A 15566-nucleotide genomic window follows, 5' to 3' on the forward strand; every position below is an offset into this window, starting at 1 on the left:
CCTGGGTTTACCTGAATCCCAGGTCCCTGCTTTCTCCATCACAGTACAACCCTCTTTGGAAATGTCATCTTGAATGTCCTTCCAATTCAAAAAGTGCTTGTGGGCAGGTCCCTGCCTGCCCTACTCAGACTCACCCATCGACAACATTTAATGGATGGGCCATTTGTGCTGGGTGCTAGATGAGGGCTGTGGGGACATTGTCGACTGTCGTTAATTCCTCCTTCCTCACACCATGTAGGGCATGAAGCTTCAGAGTGACAGTCTAGCTTTCCCACCTCAGAAAATAAATAGAAATATTATAGAACACTAAGGAATAGTTTAAAATTTAAATAATCACTGGCATCTATATAGTGATTTATGGATTACAAAGCCCTTACACTCACACAATTTCATTAGCACCTTGGAAGATGACGTTACACAGGGATGTTACATATGGATGATTTCTTGGATGAGGATAGCAGAGGGTTCCCTTGGTGCCACACGGTTACTGACAGGCAGCTCCACTGTACCTTGCCATCAGAAACACTTTCTAAATCTCCTTTAGGTCCACTGTAGACTCATATAATCAGCCATATAATTTCAAGTGCTTGACATTTATTTGTTTTTTCCATCTGGATTTTTTTCCTTTGAAAATAAGGGTGGACTGCCAATTGAAATTATGAACTGGCTCCTATTGGAATGGGTTTGGGGTGTTGAATAGATGACTGATGTCAGCAGACACCCCAAGTCAGAGGAAAGGTGAACTAAGACCTGCTTTAGAATAAATATTTGTGATTCCTCGAGCAGTTCTTCCCTCTTAATGTATGGCTTTTTCAGAATGCTTACGGTCTGTGTCCTGACTGATGCCTGTGTTTAAAGAAGTATAGAAATTGCCACCAGTGCCTGGTGATTCCATCAAACTATTCAGCTAAACATAGAGAATGTACGAGTTCACAGTTACAGGCATAATTTACCTTCCTCGGAATACAAGTTGATACCTACATAAAATGGACATGTGAGGAGAAGAATGCTTTTGATTCATGGCGTGTTTCTCTTGTGTTAAATTTTTAATCTGAAACTAAAGAGATATCAGTCTGTAATTTTTCTACAACTCCACAAACCTGAGTATAAGCTGAGATAATGTGCTCATGAAGAGAAACCAAAATCCTATCTTCCAAAAAACTGAATCTGGTCAAATAAGGCCCCAGGGACCTTATCCTAAAATTGATAACTCTGAGGGATATGACAGACTTAAAGTCCATGCTTATGGAGCAGTGTTTTGGCAACAACAAAAAGATGGAAGAAAAGACATCTCTGGCGCATGTCAGGTCAATTTCATTTAATGCAAATGTATTTTAGCAGATTAAATACGTTCACAAATTGAGTTACACTTTAGAAGATTTGGCACATACACTTGAAACAATTATGGACGGCTATCCATCCCCCCACTACAGGTCTTGTTTGGACAGTCTTTCTGTGTGTGTGGTAAAATACACATAACATAAAGTTTACTATCTTAGCCATTTTTTTTTTAGCACACATCCTGTCTCAATTTTATTAAGCTTAATATACATTAAATTTTCAATCCCATTCATTAAAACCATGCAGATTCAATGTATGCATTTCTACAACTAAAATTCCCTTTCTAGTGGATGGCAGAAAGAGGAAACACCAACATATTGATGATTCAGTATTTTGGAAGTTTTTTTTTCTTTTTTAATATCTTTTTTTTATTAGAGTATAGTTGATTTACAATGTTGCGTTAGTTTCTGCTGTACAGCGAAGTGTATCAGTTATACATATACATATTTTAAGTGTTCAATTCAGTGGCATTAATACCCTGCCATCGACAATCTTGCATTCTCTTGGTTTTTTGTTTAGGACTGACTTCCTTTCTCCTCTCTTACTTCACTTCTCTCTTCTTGGCTTGACTCTGGCCATCCTAACCCATAGGCAAAAAATTCTGACACTTTGTACAAAAGCAAAAAAAGAATGATCCACATGGCACCCCTGGTAGGATATCTAATCAAAACCCGACCTCAACAATGATGGAAATTGGTCTTAGAGAAAGAGTTGCAGGCTCTCAGGGAAATGCAGGCACTCTGATATGTGTACATAGACTGAACAGGGCTGAAAACAGAGTCCTGGTCATGCACTGCGGTGGGAACTCAATGCACAGTGGCAAGATGTAGCCTCCGCTTTGGGAATGGAGCCTTCCAAGAGAGGAAGACAGGACACTCCTGTTACAATGTAGTTCAATCCCCTGAATTCCTGTAAAACCTGTTCAAGGAATCTTTTTTTATAATTTGGTAAAATTAGAAGTCTACTCCTATACAACTTTAGCATAAGTTGTAGATGGCCTTGGGTGAGCATTTCCATCTAAGCATAGGGTTTCCGCTTATTAGAGATTATTTAGATCAACTCGACAACCGCGAAGCTGACCACGTGCAAAGCACAGCAGAGGACATTTAAAGGGAAGTAGGATACAGCTCTTGCCTTCAAGGATTTTACACGCTAATGCAGATGGGTGAGCACGGATAGCTGTGTGATGGGATGGCATAAATGTTGTAAACTTAGGTAAATACACAGCACTGACTTTCTTTGAGACTTCTGGTATGGAGGGTATATGAAACTAATAAGTGAAATACAGTTATGAGGAAATCTTCAAGAAAAATGACTAATTAATCAATTTACTTCAATATGTATTGATTTCGCATGTATCAGGCCCTAAGTTAGTGACTGGAAATCCAAAGAAAAATGAGCACAGTCCCTGTCCTTGAGAGTCTGACACACAGGAAGGGGAAACTGACAGCCACTGACAACACAGTGTAAGGAGAAGCATCTGGTCCCCCTGGGTGTCTGCATCCCTTTCTTGGGTGGAACTTCTCAGGATCATTTGGACCCTGGAGCATTCTGATCACTGAAGTTGTTGAAGGAGTAATGGGCCTAATCCTGCAGTGCTTGGGTAGACAGGGGACAGAGGGGAAGGGAGCGGAAGGGGGAAAAAGGCAGTGCCAGAAAGGGCAGAGGAAGGAAGATCATCTGCCAAGAGTCCAGATGTATCGCCACCTGCTGTCTCAGTGATGGCTCTGCTGTGGCTGAAACTGATAGCTGCCTCTTTAAGATGGAATAGTTAAAGCTTCAGTTGCCTGAGAACATTTGTCAACTCTGCAGGTGAACTCATCTACCCCTTTCTACTTCTTGGCAAGCCAAACCGTAGGGTGTGGCTATGGCCTGAAATAACTTCTAGTCCCTCCTGAGATCCAGCCCAAGGTCAGGGAGAGGGCCTCGGGGTCCAGACTGAAGTCCCACATGGCCGGCTGGTTGCTGGGTGCCACATGTGTTGCTGCCAGAACAGCTGGGGAATGTGCAGTATCCTGGACCTTAGACCTCCCAGCAACATGGTGAGTATCTTTGCCCAGCTGGATGGAGTTCTGAGAGTCACGTTAGAATACGGGTTAAGCACGTGGCGTCTGATGTCAGGCTGCCTGGGGTCAAATCCCCACTCTGAAACTTGCTAACTGTTTAGCTGTGGTCAGGTATCTTTGCCTCCCCAAGTGTCACCTGGAAAAGGGAGAAGTAAAAAAAAAAAAAAAAAATCCAGAATAATAACAATACCTACTTCTTGGGGCTATTGGGAGAGTTAAATAATGTATATAAATCTCCGAACCCCATGTCTGCCACTTGGTGTTTAATTATGTTATTTTAATCCTTGGGGATGGTTCCCACCTTGGAGTGTCAGGGGTGGTGTGGAAACAGGCGCCCTGCGTGAATAGCGCTGTAACCCGAGAAGGGCTGATCAGACGCTCTCCCCAATTTGGAAGGGGTTGAGTGGGATACAATTACCAATTCCTGATTTTCTTTTCAATCTTGGCAGAAAGGGTATAATTTTTTTTGCGGTACGCGGGCCTCTCACTGTTGTGGCCGCTCCCATCGAGGAGCACAGGCTCTGGACGCGCAGGCTCAGCGGCCATGGCTCACGGGCCCAGCCGCTCCGCGGCACGTGGGATCCTCCCGGACCGGGGCACGAACCCGTGTCCCCTGCATCGGCAGGTGGACCCTCAACCACTGCGCCACCAGGGAAGCCCAGAAAGGGTATAATTTTAATAAGATGAAAGGAGGCTTGCAGGTTCCTGACAACAAAGAAAATCACAGGCTACCACTGTGTGTTCACACCTTCTCTGGATCATCTTAAGGAAGCGGATTAAGGAATCCACAGGGAAGGGAGACTCTGGTGCTCCCCACTGAGACGTGGCTTGCCCTCTGGGGCACAGGCAGGGGAGAGGAACCCAACTCGAGTCCTCTTTTGATAACTGCTGATGGTAAGATGGGAGTGGTTGGTGGTACAGGTGTGTTGGGGGAGACTTTTCTGAGCATTCCTGAGCTCTCCCGCCAGGCCTGTGGCTCTGATTTCTTAAATGACCTGTTCACAGTTGTGAACTCAGGGGGAAGTGAGTATGTCCCTAGCTCCGTGTTTGAAAGATAATAAGTAAATGCTCATATCAGAGTTTAAATGTTGATACATATTCTCTTAAATGAACTTTTACATTGGCCCCTTCTTCTCGCCTTCACTTGCCAAGTAAAGAACAGCAATATCCAACTCTTGTTACTATTTTGGTTCAAGAAAGCAGCAGAGAATCTAGGATTCCTTCCCACACACCCCTTCTGGCAGCCCTCTAGTGGCTTTCTCCCCCTTTCAGTGTTTTCATTTGTTTGTTTTTTCCCTTTATTCACAGCCCTATTGGCCAGTGCTTAACCCTGATACAAGGAAGACACATATGACCAGTGCACTTGAAATTGCCAGTCACTGAGTGACTTACTATATTCTGCCTCTGTCTTGAGAACAACAACTTTTGCTGTCTCCTCCCTCACCCCCACTCCCCTAGTTGCCAAGGAAGTATTACTAGAAGCCTGAGAACAGCAAACCATAAGAGTTGTTAGATTGCTAAGAAGAAGTGTGACATCTCCTTGGAGACCTGTGAGCTGAGGCTGGGTCCAAAGCAGGTGACGTTTAGAAGATGCGCAGATCAGTAACTACTACTGTTGTCTGCCCTGTCGATGTCAGATGCTAAGTATTTAACCAACATTGTTTCATTTATTCCTCACAGCGGCCCAGTGAGCCAGGTATGATTGTTATTATTATTATCCCCATTTTTCAATGAGGCTCAGAGAGATTAGGTAACTTTCTTGAGGTCTCATAGCTGGTTAATGCTAGAACTAGTATTTGAACCCATGTCTGTCTTACACCAAAGCCCATGCTCTTAACCACTCCAGGATGCAGGACCCTTTGTGGGGTTACACTCTACTCAAGCAGCTTATGGTCTAGAATGATCTGGAATGCACGTCATTGTGTCTTAACACATCATCACTATTTGTTTACCAAACAGAACATACGTAGCATCTGATTTTGTCACATGAGGGAAGAGTCGCACTGGTAGACTCAGGTCCCAATGTGATTGAGGCTCACTTTCCCCAAAGGCAGTTGCACGGAGACGTGAACATTTACCCCGTAAGCACAAATGACAGACTCAGCACGGTCCTACCAGATGAGGAAACAGCCTGGGGACAGGGGTGGACTGGCCATGCACTTTTACTGCAGAGGGCCTGTGTTCTATCCCTGGCTGGGGAAATAAGATCCCGTAAGCCATGCAGTGCAGCCACAAAAAAAAAAAGATGTGATTTGTGAGCTGTTGCAGACAAATCCCAATATTTTTATCGAATGAAGAGTACTGTTTTCTCCAGGCGTGGCCAAGTTGCAGGCCCATAGCGTGACGGAAGGGTGGGTTCCCCTAATTATTGCAGAGTTACTTCCACAATTCAGCACTAGCTGTGTTATGGGTGGTAACAGGATAGGCACTGTGACAGGAGTTAGGAACGCAGAGATGATTTGTCCCTTTGGCCCTTCGTGGAGGGAAAGCCAGACCCACAAGCAAACAGTTCTAATCCTGAAGTCCAAGTGCCGAAGTAGGAGTGTGCGTAAGGTTCTGTGTGAGCACGGAAGTTAGAAGGGCTAATTTTCTTGGAAGACTTCGAGGAGAGTCTCAACTCTTGGAGGAGGCTTTGCGCATAGAGAAGAGAAGAAGAGGTCGTGTCAAGGGAACTGTATATTCAACGGCTTGGAGGTCTGACCGTGTGGGTCATTACTGCGGAATAGTGAGTAATTTGTGACCAAGGCATGGGATGTGTATGGGGAGGTGAGGAAGTTGGGGACCCCCCCTTAAAAAGGGTTTATGACAAAGATATGCAGCAAATCTCTTCGTGTTATAGTTTAATCACAACTTCATATCAGTAAAAGTAGGAAAAAAAGCAAGCAGTATAATGTTCATGACCACTCTTTTTAGAAAAAGGTTTATCTTTCCAAATATTCAAGAGCATAATAATTCCTTTGGGTCATGGTCAATTTCTGGACACTGAGCTCCCCATTCAAGCAGAACTCTAGAAAGTAGAGGGATCTTTTTACAATTACATAGAGGCAAGACTGGTGATCATTTATAAGAAGGCTCTCTGGCAAATGGAGGTGGGACTCTTGAATATTTTCTTGATCTTGGGAGGAAAGAAATTTAAAAAAACACTTCAAGATAAAATAGATAGGACAAAGAGTAAATCCACAGAAGTTTTTGTCTCTTTACTCTTATCATTCAAATAACTTCCATGAATTAGTATGTGCATGCAAAGAATCCACTGGAAAATTATTTCTAGCTATTTACAAGGTTGCTCTATTTCATAATTGTAAGCTTTCAAATGGACATTAATAATGAACTCCAAATGCCAAATGAAAAACTTAATGCATGTCATAAGTCATAGGGCTTCCAGTCCATTCCAGTCTTTATATCTGCTACTCAATTAATGATGACACTTAAGCAAATTAGAAACTACGGCAAAAAAAAGGAAACTTAATTTGAGAATGCGCTTTGGGATAACGCTAGAGTGGTTGAAAAAACGATGGAGGTTCTGGAACCCCTAGGACATCTCCTGAGTGCTTTGGTGCGTCAATTTCAAGTTTGGTTCTCTGAGCCTCTCCCAGAGAATGAGTTCTGTCCAATTCTGGCTCCTGACCCACTCAGAAAGGTCCTCAAAGAAAGAACAAGTTTCTGGAGTAAAAGAAAGACTGTTGGCAATTCAACCTTTCCTCTTTGGCAATCACAGTGAGAGGTAGAACACATACTCATAACAGAATGGCTTAATTTAAATGACAAGAGGAGATAATGAAACATAAATACAAAAACATAATTCCAATTCCAAGGAGAGATGAAAATTAGCATCAATTCCCCAGTTGGGCCCCTTCTGTGTTAACAGAGTCTGTACGGCCCAAGGAATCACAGGGCTGGCCATTATCTTGGAAAAGGAATTTATTATGAGTGTAATGATGTGTGTTCTCAACCATTTTGTGGATTTTAGTTTTCAATGCCCCTCTTTCATGTTTCTTGAGTTTTTCTGGGACAAGATCTCTCCCTCCCACAGGACTACACATGGCCAAATTCATTTTACATTGGATGACAAATTGCATTTGAATTTGTAGGGTTGAAAGGTCAAGGCTGTTCTCTGTTAGTCAGCCAGGCTCCCTCCTGGTGTTTCAGTCATGAGACTGTGTTTGAAGGTCCTCTGAGTTGCTGCCTCCTCCAATCCTCATGAATACCTAATTCTGCCCTGACTTGTATTCCTAATTACTGACTCTACCCGCAGGAGGGGATCATGCCAGGGGACTGACAAAATAAACTGCAGCGGGCCCAGCTCCATATTATTCATCCTGGGGCAGTCAATAGTCAACCATAATCCAGAATTTTGAAAAAGGTCCATTTTCTGAGCCCGTGTCTTGCCCCAAGCTGTCAACCAGAGAACGCTCCGTGAGAATCAGCCTCTTTGCCAGAGCTCTATACGTCCAAAACATTAATTAGCAGGGAATTCCCTGATGGTCCAGTGGTTAGGACTCTGCGCTTTCACCGTTCAATCCCTGGTCGGGGAACTAAGATGGTGCAACTGTAAAATGCATGAAGGGTGTCTCTCATCTGAGTAGCCGGTGGGCCCACCAGCCTTTAGCACATAACCTTTACCTAGTGGAGAAGGTTTTGTTGTGCTAAGTTGACATTAATTGGATTAAAAGTGACTGACCCCAAGGTGCGTCAATCTCCTATGAGGACTCTGTCATGTCTCCGCGTGTGCTACGTATGAACATCACGCTGCATACATACAAATGCACATGAAGAGAAAACACACATCACTCAGACCGTGCTCATTTGAAATGTTGTGCCATTCACACAGATACTAGTTAGAATTTAATTTTGTACTCTCTGCAATAAAATGAGTTTTCATAGACCCTTAGTAGTATAACAGAGATTATAAGTAAAATACTCAGGAAAAATTTTTTTCCAAGTACTTATAAGCTCTAGCAGAAAGACAGACAACTGAAATGCTAATTCAAGTCATTTTTACATGGTCATTTAAGGAGATCCTTTCAAGATGTTTACAAGGTTATATTAAGAGTTGTTTCGGGACTTCCCGGGTGGTCTGGTGGTTAAGACTCTGCGCTTCCACTGCAAGGGGCACAGGTTTGATCCCTGGTTGGGGAACTAAGAGCCTGCGTGCAGTGCAGTGCCTGCCCCCGCGATAAAAAGAGTAAATAAAGTGTCAAGAGGAAAAAACACGAACCTAGAATTCTATACCCCATGAAATTATTCTTCAAAAGTGGAGGGGAGATAAAGACCTTCTTAGACAAACAAAAAATGAGGGAAATTGTTGCCAGTAGATTTGCCTTGTGAGAAATATTAAAAGAAGTTCTTGAGAGAGAAGGAAAACAATATAGATCAGGTACTTGGATCTACGTAAAGAAAGGAAGAACATCAGAGAAAATATGTGAAAGTAAAATTAAAAAGAAAAAACAAACCCTGTTTCTTCAACTAGTTATTCACCCCTTCTTTAGCCTATGGCACAGAGTACCCTAAATTAAACAGGTTTTCAGAAATGTCTGTTGATAATTCTAACATTATGATAGTCATCATGTGTAGTTTAGTTAATAAATGTATATTAAAGTAATAAATATATAATAAAAAATTCCACAAACTTTTCCCTTCAATAAGTACTTAATAATAGCTATCATTTATTAAGCCCATATTTTATTAGGATGCTAAATGCTTTATATCCATCATCTTTTAAAATTTTTCACCAGCCCTGTGATGTAAGTATAAATATGATATTGCAGATGAAATTCAGAGAAATTAAGTAACTTGCCTCAGCTCACACAGCAAGTGAGTGGCAGAGCTGGGATTCAAACATGAGTCTTCCTGATTCCAAACCCAGGACTTTTAATCACTATGATGTACCACATTCAGGGCATGGTTAAACTTGTCCCCCATGTGTCTGAATGGGTAGAATTTTTACTGACGGTATCTATGCCCCACAAGGCCTGGCCTCCGTTCAGTCTTTTAGCAAACACTTGCCCTGCCCTTGTGTACACTTTAGAATGAATGAAGAGCCAAGGTTAAAGTCAAAGCAAAAGGTAATATCTATCATAGGAAAGACTTGGTAGCAAATTTATGAATCAGATTTTGATAATCAAGTGTGAAACAAACCCCCAGATCCTGCTTGCTTTTGTTGGAATATGAAAATATTGACTAAAAGACTTAGCAGTTATTGTTCATACTTTTGTAGAAGGCAGAAGACTTTAATTAAAGTGATAATTAATGTGGAAAGTAGAAGTGCTAACATCTTATTCATTTTTTAAAACGCACACTTTAGTTTTGTTAGAGTGAAAGAACCTAAACCTTTCCTTAAAAGGTTTCAGATTACAGATCCTAATAAATTCTTTTTAATTGATCTGAATCTGTTCTTTAGTCTTTAGATACATTCCATATATAAAAATGTGAGAAATTCACTTCAATTCTTCACATATTTCTCGACCATCTACCTATACCTTTCTCTGAGATGGATGTTGGAGACACTTTTCTTTAGGGACCCACGGGTAGCAAGTCAGGCAAATGTACATGCAATGAGTCTGGAATTGAAGTTTTTTTTAAAAAATATAAATTCATTTTTTTATTTTTGGCTTCACTGGGTCTTCGTTGCTGCGTGCTGGCTTTCTCTAGTTGCAGCAAGCAGGGGCTACTCTTCGTTGCGGTGCATGGGCTTCTCATTGCAGTGGCTTTCTCTTTGTTGCGGAGCACGGGCTCTAGGCGCACAGGCTTCAGTAGTTGTGGCTCATGGGTTCTAGAGCGCAGGCTCAGCAGTTGTGGTGTACGGACTTAGTTGCTCTGTGGCATGTGGAATCTTCCCGGACTAGGGCTCGAGCCCATGTCCCCTGCATTGGCAGGCAGATTCTTAACCACTGTGCCACCAGGGAAGTCCCTGGAATTGAAGTTTTTAAATGATGTTTGTGAACATTATGACTCGCGTAAAAACATTGGCCTGAGCACCGTCACACCAATATTTGGCTTCAGCAGTAAGAGAATAATAATGAAATCATGAAGCACTTTCCTTCCTTCTGTTTGCTTGAGTTTGATTTACTTTTCTTTCTCTAGTTTCTTATGTAGTTGAAACTTACATTATTGACTTGAGATCTTTTTATTTTCTAATATAAGCATTTCGTGTTATAAATTTCCCTCTAAGAACTGCTTTAGTTGCATCCCTCTAATTTTGGTATGTTATGGTTTCTTTTTCACCTTATTAAAAATATTTTCTAATATCTCTTGTGAATTCTTCTTTTAACCAAGGATTATTTAGAAGGATGTTGTTTAATAGGAAGTATTGAGTGATTTTTCTAGCTGTGCTTGTGTTATTGATTTCTAGTTTTAACCTACTGTGGTCAGAGAACAGACTTTTTGTGTGATTTTAATTTTTAAAAATTATGGAGGATTTTTTTTCCATCTTTTTTTTTTTTTTTTTTTTTTTTTTGCCGTACGCGGGCCTCTCACTGTCATGGCCTCTCCCGTTGCGGAGCACAGGCTCCGGACGTGCAGGCTCAGCGGCCATGGCTCATGGGCCCAGCCGCTCCGCGGCATGTGGGATCATCCCAGACCGGGGCACGAACCCGTGTCCCCTGCATCGGCAGGCGGACTCTCAACCACTGCGCCACCAGTAAAGCCCATGGAGGCTTTTTGTATGACTCAGAATGTGGTCTATCCTGGCGAATGTTTCATAGTCATGTCAAGTGAATGTGTACTCAACAGCTGTTGGTTAAAGTGTTCCCTAAATGTCAATTAGGTCAATTTGTTTAATAGCTTTGGTTACTATAGCTTATTGCTTTCCTGTCTACTTGTCTATCAATTATTGAGAGAGAAGTACCAAAATTTCCAATTATAATCGTATATTTATGTATATTTTTTTGTTCAGTCAGTTTATGCTTTCACATATTTCGAAGCTCTGTTAGGTGCATGCACATGGAGGATCATTACATCTTTTGGATGAATTGACAGCTTCATCATTATGCAATGTCTCCCTTTATCATTGGTAATATTCCTTTTTTTCTGAAATCCACGTTGTCTGATATTAATGTACCCACTTATGCTTTATTTTGAGTAGTAATTTCATGGCATATCTTTTCTCTATCTTTTCACTTGAACCAGTTTTGTGTTTCCCTATTTTTAAAGTGGGGTTCTGATGGACAACATTATACTTGGGTCTTGTTTTGTTTTTTTTTTTAATTTATTTATTAGTTATTTATTTATTTTGGGCTGCGTTGGGTCTTCATTGCTGCCCGTGGGCTTTCTCTAGTTGCGACAAGCGGGGGCTACTCTTTGTTGCAGTGTGCAGGCTTCTCATCTCAGTGGCTTCTCTTGTGGAGCATAGGCTCTAGGCGCACGAGCTTCAGAAGTTGTGGCTCGCAGGCTCAGTAGTTGTGGCTCGTGGGCTCTAGAGCGCAGGCTCAATAGTTGTGGCCCACAGGTTTCGCTGCTCTGCGACATGTGGCATCTTCCTGGACCAGGGCTTGAACCCGTGTCCCCTGCCTTGGCAGGTGGATTGTTAACCATGTGCCACCAGGGAAGTCCACTGGGTCTTATTTTTTAATCCAGTCTGAGAATCTTAGCCTTTTACTTGGGCTTTAGCTACACCTGTACCACTAAGAGGGTCTCTCTCTGGTCTCTTGCTCTTTCTCCAGTCTTTCACATCAGCACTGGCCACAGGCCAGTGGTAAAGAGCTTGCAAGTGCAGAGTTCTCTTGCGTCTGGTGATCCTACCTATTCCAAACTGATCATCTAGCCCACACTGGCTTTTAAGAATATGTCAAAATGTTAGATAATTTCTTTCTACCCACTTGTATGACAACCACCTCTTCCTTCCTTGCCCAAAACAATATTTGTATCCTTACAGTCGCCTCGTGACCTCAACTCCTTGATGTGTTCAAGAAAATTATGATTTTGTAGATTATCTGCCATTTTCTCATTGCTGGGGAAGCTATGTTCTCTTGCACCCTGAGCAGAAGCAGAAGCTTCCTGGAGGGTTTTAAGCAGCCAAGTGATATTATCTGATTTACATTTTTTTTTTTTTTCGCAGTACGCGGGCCTCTCACCGTTGTGGCCTCTCCTGTTGCGGAGCACAGGCTCCGGACGTGCAGGCTCAGCGGCCATGGCTCACGGGCCTAGCCGCTCCGCGGCATGTGGGATTTTCCTGGACCGGGGCACGAACCCGTGTCCCCTGCATCGGCAGGCGGACTCTCAACCACTGCGCCACCAGGGAAGCCCGGATTTACATTTTTAAAAGCTCTCTCTGGCTGCTTTGTGGAGAATGCATTTTAGGGTGGGTTGTAGTGGAAGTGGGGAGACCATTGAGGAGCTAACAGAGCAGTTTAATCACGAGAGAATGGTGGCCTGGGCGAGGCTGGTGCTGGAGGGGAAAGAGGGGTTTGGGACATATTTTAGAAGTAAACTAAGAGGATTTGATGATGGACTGAATGAGGAGGACGAAGACTCAAGGATGACTCTTAGGCTTAGTTTGAGCAAAGGAATGAATGTTGGGGCCACTTACTGGTAGGAAAACAGATCTGGGGGCAAATCGAGTTCTGTGTTGGAGATGTGAAGTCCTCGATCAAGTAGAGGTATCAAGTCAGAAGTTGGATCCTCAAGTCCAGAGCTCAGAGGAGAGTTCTGGGCTGACAATTTACCTGTGAGAGTTAACAGTGTGGAAATGATATTTAAAGTCCTGGGACTGGACGAGGTTACCCAGGGAAAGGAGATGATAGAAAAGGTCACCCATTTGACATAGGATGGAGGAGGGAGCATAAAGGAGACAGAGAAGCAGTGGCCAAGGACACAGAGGAGAGACTTTAATAATCCCTTGAAGGAAGATTTTAATCTAGACTTGGTAGGAATCCATAAGCCACAAAAACACTGTATTTCATTCAAGAGAAACTTGAGATAGTACAACTCTATTAACTCTTTTGATTATTAGGTAAATAAAACTGCCAGTTGCTTCTGGAATCTTGGGCCTAAGATCTTTCATTGATCCCAGGCAGGAGTCTGCCACTGCTGGGAGGTATGGGGGCGCTCAATAACAAGGTTTATTGTAGTTCCATGCATGGGTAGCTTACTGAAACTTTATTAAGCTTGGCAGATGTGTGCACATATCAGAGGCTTGATCGTCCTCTTTAAATTTTTCCCCCTCCTTTCTCTCCCTCTGAGGCAGATGCTCCTGGCCTGTTGGGTCCTGGCTGCATCACACAGATTCCTTTCTTGGTCTTTGCATGTGTTATTGTGAAATTTAATGCTTCTTCAGAGGAGACATGCTCTATTAAGTAAGAGAAATGTGGCTAAAGGAACATAATAATGAGGCTGATTAGATGTTTTTATTGGTGGTGACCTTTCTACTTAACTCCGAGAATGTGTTGTTTTGGGTTTTAAAATACATCATAGGGACTTCCACTCGAACGAGACGTGTGGGTGAGTTGCAGGCTGAATGTGTTTGATTGGCGTGGAGATAGACTTCAGGACAGCACAACTTCACATTTAATATTAGACATCCTGTTTGAATTAGTCAGGATTCTCCAGAAAAACAGAACCAATAGAATGTGTGTGTGCGTGGGTGTATGTGTGTGTGTGGAGAGAGAGATAGAGATTGATCTATAATCTATAATCTATAATCTGTCTATCTAGAGATTGATTTTAAGGAATTGACTCGTGATTATGGAGACTGGTAAGTCCTAAGTCTGCAGTCTGAGTCTGACGGCTGACAGACTGGAGACCAAAGAAAGAGCAATTCAAGTCCAAAGGCCACCTGCTGGCAGAATTTCCTCTTGTTGGGGTGTGTCGGGGGAGGACATGTCAGTCTTTTGTTCTAGTCAGATCTTCAACTGATTAAATGAGACCCACCCACATTATGGTGGGCAATCTGCCTTCCTTAAAGTCCACTGATTTAAATGTTAATCTATCCAAAACACCATCACAGAGACATCCAGAATAATGTTTGACTACATATTTGGGAACCTCATGGCTCAGCCAAGTTGACACACAAAATTAACGGCCACCCTAGTTTTCAAAACTCTTTTTCTACTGCAAAAAGCTGCTTAATAACCCAGCCTCTCTGCCCGCCCCAAATGCCTGCTAATTTACAACCCCGTGAAGTTTGGCCACTTCTCTTACTTGGTTGAATCTTCAGTGTCTCATTTTCCATGCCCCAATGGCTTATCAATGTGTTTAGAGTACTGGGGCCAGATGTTAAGATGACCATTTCCCCCACTCTGTTACATCTATAAAACTGCTGTTGATGTAATGGCAATTTAAAAATCTTTCAGGGTGTCCTGTTTTAAAGAAACTGAACAATCACTTGCATTTTTAAAACCTATAATAACTTATAGTATAAAAGGACTTATTGTAAAGAGTCTATTAAAAAGGAGAATTCACTTATGCATTTAAAACATGATTGTGTATAAAGTTTGGTTTCACTGCAATCTCTCAGGACACACTGATAACGAAAAACCAGGCACAACTGGGACTTCCCTGGTGGCGCAGGGGTTGAGAGTCCGCCTACCAATGCAGGGGACACAGGTTCGAGCCCTGGTCTGGGAAGATCCCACATGCCGCGGAGCAACTAAGCCTGTGTGCCACAACTACTGAGCCTGCTCTCTAGAGCCTGTGAGCCACAACTACTGAAGCCCGCGCGCCTAGAGTCCATGCTTTGCAACAGGAGAAGCCACTGCAACGAGAAGCCTGTGCACCACAACGAAGAGTAGCCCCTGCTGGCCGCAACTTGAGAAAGCCCGCGCGCATCAACGAAGACCGAACGCAGCCAAGATAAATAAATTTATTTAAAAACCCCACAAAAAGCAGGCACAACTAAAGTTTGCCTTTTATCAAGCAAGAGTTCATGGTGTGTGTCCAGAAAGCTGGAGTCTCCTCTTGTACTTTGCGTTTGCACTGGGTCAGTTCTGTCTCATGCCCACAGCTAAAAATACCTCACTCCTGGCCAACCCTAGAGTGGCTGGGGACACTAGCTACTTAGAGGCAGAGATGCTTTTTCCTATGATTTTATTTTTAATCATTAGTACTCACATGTACTTATTAAAATGATAACAGCTAATATTTTTGGATACCTGCAGTGGGCCAGGGCCATGCATTAAGCACAGTATATGCTTTGTCTCACTCAATTTTTACAAGTCACTCTTT

General features: G+C 42.6%; 1 protein-coding gene across 1 annotated transcript in view; it reads left to right on the top strand.

Moving 5' to 3' along the window:
* Window positions 1-14940, top strand: part of CUNH8orf89 (chromosome unknown C8orf89 homolog) — a 54944-nt gene extending 40004 nt beyond the window's left edge. Inside the window, exon 8 of the mRNA XM_029222478.1 lies at window positions 14860-14940. The gene's annotated coding sequence lies outside the window, so the exon portion shown is untranslated. The remainder of the gene's footprint in view (window positions 1-14859) is intronic.
* Window positions 14941-15566: the final 626 nt, after the last annotated feature.

The sequence above is a fragment of the Monodon monoceros genome, unplaced genomic scaffold, assembly GCF_005190385.1.
Source record: "Monodon monoceros isolate NGI ecotype Baffin Bay Population unplaced genomic scaffold, NGI_Narwhal_1 Super_Scaffold_14, whole genome shotgun sequence".
NCBI classification, from domain to species: domain Eukaryota; kingdom Metazoa; phylum Chordata; class Mammalia; order Artiodactyla; family Monodontidae; genus Monodon; species Monodon monoceros.